Consider the following 7801-nt stretch of genomic DNA (forward strand, 5'->3'; position numbering starts at 1 on the left):
GGTCACTGCTGCTCCTCCCGGGTATCTGGACTCATGCTGGCCTGCTTCCCTCTCCACAGCCTTGCCTATAACTTATTGTTCCGCTGCTCCTGCCTCAGGCTTTGCTCCTGCGTCCGCTCCCTAAAACCAGAACCAGATAAGTTGATGAATTAGTTGTGCACTTTGGTTCTCGCTCCCATAAAAAGAGGGGTTGTTATAGAAAGTAGAAAGAAATCCTTACGTGTGTTGTATGTAAGAAAGTTAGAATATTAAGTAAGAAAATGATATGTTCTCAGAGATTGTGAAAACATGTTAAATTGAAAATACTGGCTTTAATGATAGTGGTGATGAACCAGAGCAGTACCTGTTCAAATGTGAGTTTTAGGAGGTGGAAGTGGCTCTTTTGGCGATAAAGCTCTTGAATTTCTAGCGATATCTCTTGTCTTCTTTTATCCAAACACCGCCAAAGTTGATACTGCACACATTGGTGTCCTTAATAAGTTTTAAACCTGTCAAGGGACCCAAAACAGTCAGATAGTCAGATGCTTCATGCATGTATAGATACATTTTCACTGATGGTGACGCCGTATTCACAATTGAACTAAATCTGTTGATGTTTTGGTGTCTTTGTTTGTACTTGCCAACAGGCTTAGTCTGCAAACACACCAGGCTACAGCTATGAGTCGGAAAGGCTGAACATTACCAGTTATAGCCAAAACTAAAGAGCCTCACTACCTCTCTCAAAAACATCTCCACTGCAGTCAAGATAGTGTGTTTTGATGGTTGAAAGAGAGGCTGTTAAAGTCAGATATGACAGTGTGGATCCTTTTCTCTTTAAAAGGGAAGCAAAACAGAAAACTTCAGCCCCGGTTAGCTAATACACTCTCTCTCTCTCTCTCTAACATACACAATGTTGGTGGATATTTAATGTATATAATGTTTTTACAACCCAATATTTTCACTTTCTGTCATTGAGTGTTCATTCTCTGTTGCTGCTCACAGCAGACACACTTTCAGCTTCAGTCTCTGAGATGTAAATATTAATAGAAAAGGTACATAGCACATCACAGACAGCGGTGAGATTATATAAGTGTAAGTGCATGACAGCAGAGTACGCCAGGTATAAGTGCAGCTCCTTGTTTCTGTGTTATGGAAACATGCGGAACCAAATACTTATGTTTATAACTGTGACTGCTTTTAACTGCTCACATGTACCTAAACCTTACATATATCCCCTGTAAGTTTATTTCTTTATCAGATAGATGTGTAATTATTATACAATCTTTATAGTGACAACACCACAGTATACATTTTCATTTAACCCGACATGAGAATGAAAAGGTTGATGATAATTTGATATCAATGAGATTCACACTTTCTTTTATTGTAAATTTGCTAAGCACTCACACTGTGTTTGGGTGGAAACAAATAATAGATCCCCAAAAATGTATCGATGATTTAATAAAGTGGACAATATTCAACATGAGCAGTAAATTATACTTTCAGAAAAGTATGACCCAACTCTGGCTTTCTCAGTACAAACCCCTGGTGTGTGTCTCTTCACAGCTCAGATCTTACATTTACTGGTCCCGGCTGGTGTTTCCTCAGCGGCATCATTTAAAAGCAGGAAGGATGGAGGCCTTCTTCCACTTTTGGGACCTTCTTTTCTCTCTGTTCCTGGCGTCTTTGTACTCCTGCTCTAAATCACGGCAGTGGAACCTGCAGGGGGCAGAGGGGAACATAAAGTATGCAGCTCTGACATGCATGAAAGACTGTGACAGTGCTCAGCAGAGCAGCAGGGCTGTTTAGGAGCTGAGGAAGGACAGATGCAAATGAAAAAAATACCCTGAACTAATGTCCGCCCCCTCTGAGACGCACACGTGCAGGGAGCCTGTTTACTCGTCTTCCTTTTAAATAATCCCCTGACTATATATCTAGAGTTTCACCAAAGATATATGGCACTTTAAGGTCAGAAAGGTAAAATGTAATTATTTCAAATTTGAATGTTTTTTTTTTTAATCAGACCAGTGTGGATAGTGATTGTTTTCAAAAGCCAAACTCCAATTCAAACATACAGCAAATGTTCTAGAAAGGGTTTTAAAAGAACATTATTATAGATAATGAATCTGAAATAATCAGAATATTTGTGAGAAGCCTCCTCATCTGTTTCCCCATGGAGCACGAGCAAAACAGTGAAAGTTATAAGAAAATGCTCTTTGCCACAGGTCTGGTTTGAATTACCCCACCACCACTACCTCTTCCTTGAATTCCTTGAGTGTTATCATGACTGCCTCACTGCTTTTTGTTTTTAAAGGTTGATGAGTGCATTTTCACTTGCTGCTTCCATTCAGCAGACACTTAAAAGTCTCAGCGAAGACCAGGCAATCAGTTAGGAGAGGAGCTGTGTGTGTGTGTGTATTCTTGTATGGGTCTCTTTGTGAGGACCAACAACTTATACAGTAGGAATTAGGACATTTTGGGAAAGTGAGGAGATTTTGGCTGGTCCTCACATTCTGGCTCCCCTTTAAATGTGACTTGATTTTTGGGTGAGGTTTAGGTATTTAGTTGTGATGGTTAAGGGTTAGGGTAAAGGGCCAGGGAATGCATTATGTCTATGAGTGTCCTCACTACAAATGTTGCGCAAACGTGTGTGTGTGTGTGTGTGTGTGTGTAACACCACTGACTTGTGGAATATGGTTCTTGTCTAAACCAAACACCGCTACAGCCCAGATGATTTGAAGTCTCCAAAGAATAAACATTTGAATTATCCCTAAGCTGTTCATAAGCACACATCTCCAGTAGTGTTAATATTTTTTTTGTTTGATGTGAAATATCTTGACAACAGCGTTATTGGATGGATTTCTATTATACTTGGTCCAGATGCTAAAGCTCTCCTTGGTCCTCGAAGGGTCAAACATTTTAATCTCTTTAAATGTTTTGGTCTGTGACCCAAAAATAGCATCTCTTATAAAACTATGAAATTATAATTAATCTGGCTCACAAAGGCTGCTTCCAGACACTTGATGTCAGGACTGTGTCTGAAGAATGTGGAGAGGCAGGGGCTCTGTGTGTGTGTGAGTGTCTGACCAAAGTTGCTCTGGACACTCAGAGATTTTCCTGCCAACTCTAATCTTGTCTAATCTCCAGATAATGTCTGAGTGAGCTCATGTGAAAATACAGCAGCAGAAACTACTGATAATCTACAGTAAGTGAAAGGGTGACTGTCCTGTTTCTTGCAGGCTCAAGGCAGACAATTGTCTGGACCCAGACATTATCTGTAATACACGTCTGAAAAGTCCCGTATTTTGGCAACTATTTGTTAATTTGAGACTTTTTTGCCTTAATGCAACACAATTCAGGGAAAAATAAGGTTTGTATTATAGTCGAGCCTGGATCATTTCATCCTGAGTGCTGAAACGTTGACTCTGATCACAGTGTTTGTCCACCATAAGGGATAATGCATAAAATATCAGACTATTTGGACCACAGTCTGAATGTGAAACACATGTACCAAATTATAACGAAGCTGATACATGTGGGGCAGGAAATTCCCTCAAGTGCGTTTACAGTATAAGATACGGAAGCTATATCACTCACAGATGGATTCATTTTCATGTGATTTCTAACATGTGTTTTTGCATCAGTTCACTTATAGTTCACTACTGCAATTTACATGTCATCAAGTCTGACCTCATTCCGACGCCTGGTGTCTTTATATAGACCCTATACTGCAGAGGTCTCAAACTCATGGCCCGCGGGCCACATGCGGTCCTCCAAAAAGTTATTAATGGCATTATTTATGTATGTTTTTTTGAGTGATAGATATATAATAGAATTTTGTTATTGTGAACACAGACACTTTTATTTTGAAACTCTGTAAAATATCTATTTTTATGGCCATATCATGATGGAATATTGTGATATAATCGTAAATTTGCCCAAATTGCCCACCCCTACTGAATAATTGCTTTCTAAAAAATGTTGGACTTTTTTACTTGACTGGCCCCCTACTGGTCAAATAAATGCTTAGTGGCCCCAAGGTCATTTAAGTTGCTACCGTATACACTATTTTATTATATTTATTATACGGCTGCATGAAACTGCCGTGACTTTGTTTTATACGTGACAGTTTGATTCTTGTGTCTCTTCCTGTGACGGCACTCTGACCAATCAGTGGCCGGCAGTCTGGCAAGATTATGCATAGTATCGCCTCAGCTCGCTTGGAACCTCGCCTGAGCAGGTACTAAAAAAAAGTACCAGGTACTATCACTAATGGAAAAGCAGAATAACTGTGCCATGCTGTGCTGAGGCAAGTAGAGTCACCTTAGTGGAAAAGCGTTAGTGGAAAAGACCTTAAAATGCACTTTAAAGGTCCAGTATGTAACATTTAGGTGCGTTATCAACATAAATTGAATTCAAAATTCAATATTATTCATTTATCACCTAGAAATGAAGAACTTTAGTGTTATTCATTGAAGTAAGACTATAATATTACATTACATTACATGTCATTTAGCAGACGCTTTTATCCAAAGCGACTTACAATAAGTGCATTTCAACATTTGGGTACAAACAAAAGCTAGAAGTAAGAATTCAGAGAATTCAGTTTGTTGCTATTATGCTACTTCACCCATAGATGCCACTGCATCCTACACATTGATCATGTAAATATGTATGTATGGAAGCTTGTTATGGATGAAGCTTCTGTTCTTACACCCTGAAAACGCGACGTATGGGGGGGATTGAGGGTCTGCACCACACGGTGACCATAACTATAAAGTGACTGCTGCCAAAGAAACAGGAATGAGACTATTTTTCAAACTGTCACCGTGGCAGCTCAGAGGAAGTGTGCAGTGATTATATTGCACTACAGGGAGTAACCTTCAAGCTCTGTCTTTTTTCTTTACTGTGGTGAATAGAGTGTGAAATGTGTTGGCATCTCTGTGTGTATATGTTTGACATGTGCGTTAAAGTGTGCGCTACATTGTCTGTCAGGTCTGAATAATCTGTGTGTGTGTGTGTGCAGAACATTAACTTCTGTCTCCTTCCATTTGTTCTTAGGCCTAAACCTACATGACAGGCCCTCACTGTTGCTGCTGACCTCTGCAGCTCACAGGCCTCCAGCTCGTAATTCCTGACCAGCAGGACTCCTCTGGCTCAGCCGCAGCTACTGATGCTGTAGAAGCTGTGCTGGAGGTGCTGCTTCTCTGTCACTCATTTTAACTTGCATTATGTGACACTGGGAACTATTGTGTGTCTGTGAGACCAACAGGAGCCAGCAGAGAAAACGTCTGAGTGAGTTCCCTCTATACTTTCAAATGACAGGTGACAGGAGGTGACACTGCACAATTTTAAGTCTCAGAAACACATGAGAAGTGACACTGGGGAGTGATGCATGGAACCACAGGTGTAGTTGAGCTGGATTGATTGGTGGATGTTTGCTGAAACAATGCTGTCTGCAATCTCAGTTGTTTTTTTAATTTCTGTTCATACTAATCCTGTTTCGGTTCCTTCGTCATTACTCCATCCTGGTCTCTGATTGGCTGCTGTGTCTGTGGTTGTCACAGACTCAGATCAAATTTCCCACAGGCTGTAAATTGGACTCAAGTCCAAAACTTGTCAGTGGAGGAATTATCTTACTGAAAATCCTGTAGCGGATGTAAACATAGAACTCACTCATCAGAGTTTAATAGCCTTTTTTTTTTTTATTTAGGTGACCTTAAGCATTCCTATATTTCAAGTTAGCATCCAGAAAAAACTTTTTATGCAAACAAATCCTTATGTTTTACACTTAGGAGATTGATATCAGTAAAATACAGTATTTGTTCTGACCACTGGGATATTGCATATCATATACATATTGCATATTGTATGGTTCCTGAGCCTCTGTTTTGTTAACTGGTCATGACTTCATGAAGTCACAGTTCATTTGAAACTTTGAAAGTCTTCCAGGACTCTGAACTGCACTGTTTGTCCTTTTCATCATCATCTGCAAATATGCACGCCATCATGATTGCATTTACAATATTTTTACTGGCTCTCAGTTTTGCATTTTGCTCTTTTCGAGCTGCAGTGCTTAACTGTTTTGTTGTTGTTGTTGTTGTTGTTGTTGTTGTTGTTGTTGTTGTTGTTGTTGTTGATGATGATGTGATTGAACTGCCTCTGTTCAGTCTGCATAAACAGGAAATGAAGAAACATTATTTTAATGCTGCTTCCTTCATCTGAAAACAGGCTCCGTCGAGCATTACTATCAGCCCTGACTGAGGGATCGTTTATGTGTATACAGTGGCAGCGCGGGTGGGCGGGGCCAATGTGTGAGGTGCGCCTCTTCCTTTTAAGTAATTTAGTTTTAGAGCCCCATATTTTTAGGCAGTGCACCTGAATACACGCAATGACAATAAAAGCATCTTATCTTATCTTATCAGCATTTATCTCATCAAACTGCTGAACCACTGGGTTTTTATAGCAGTAAAATGTGCGTTCACTGTGAGAAAGTCCCACCACAGACAAAGTTGTGTGGAGCAGTGTGTGAATCAACGTTTTATATTTAGAATGAGACACTACAGTGTACACTACAGAAGTGTTTTGCAATAAGAATACACTTATATTCAATATAAATGTGGTTATAAGACAAAGAAACACATTTAAGTCATTCTTTTATCCTGTGAACTGTGTTTTTTTGCAGAGGTTTGAACATACAGTTGTTCTCAGCGATCCTCTCTCTCTCTCTGTAACCATTAACTGACACCGCCTCATCTGTGTCTCTCTGGCTGTGATCCCAGTCAAACTGTACATAGCACAGCAGAGTCCACATGGCTCCTCTCCTGTGAGCGTCCCTCCCCGACAATAACACAGTGACGTACGGTGCTAAACATCACAGTCGGTTTGTAAGTGAGCCTCTTCAGGGTTCTGACACAGTCAGACGCTGCACAGAGGTGGGACTGGCCACAGCTGTAACATCACAGGCTCGTTATAAAGACAAAATGTAGACACAACACAAAGTGACCCACGGAGAGAAAATAAAACCTTGACGTGTCCCCTGTGCTCTTGCACTTTCTGCAAAGGTGTCCTCTTCAAATAAATAAAGCAGCACATCAGCAGAAGTGCTTATGAGTTAGTGACAGTTAGTGACTCTCCTGTGGACGGAGATACAAACACAACAGCAAGCTGCCAAAAATAAGGAGGAGGGAACAGCAGCAAAGACATTTAGCTGTTTGGATATTTAAATATTTGGATATACTGGTAATATCACTCATAGTGACTATCAGAGAAGGTCTATGTTTTGATTATTAAGCTTCATGTTAGCACTCACACAGGCTTCTTAAGGCCTGGGTCACACTTTCAGTGTCTGCTCTGGTCTGTGTGACGTAAACGTCAACAAATGCTATAAATGCTAACTAGAGCTGAAACAATTAATCGATGAATCGATTACTAAATTAATCGACAACTATTTGGATAATCGATTCATCGGTTCGGAGCTTTTTTCATGATTAAAACAAGATTTTCGATAGTTGAAGCTTATTAAATGTGAATATCTTAGTTTTCTGATATTTTATGGACCCAACGATTAATCGAGAAAATAATCGACAGATTAATCGATTTATGAAAATAATCGTTGGTTGCAGCTTTAATGCTAACTATGCTGGCTCTATATAGTACACCACCTTCCAGTCAAGCAATAGGGATTGAGTACCTCGCTAAGGGCTATCCCAGCCCGTCACTTGATGGGAATTTGAACCTGTAACCCTCCAGTTAGTTACAAGCCAAATTCCCTTCCGCACAACAACAAAAAATAAGAAATCATTTATTTATTTTATGGTTT

This window comes from Solea solea, chromosome 17, assembly GCF_958295425.1.
Source record: "Solea solea chromosome 17, fSolSol10.1, whole genome shotgun sequence".
Lineage (NCBI taxonomy): Eukaryota > Metazoa > Chordata > Actinopteri > Pleuronectiformes > Soleidae > Solea > Solea solea.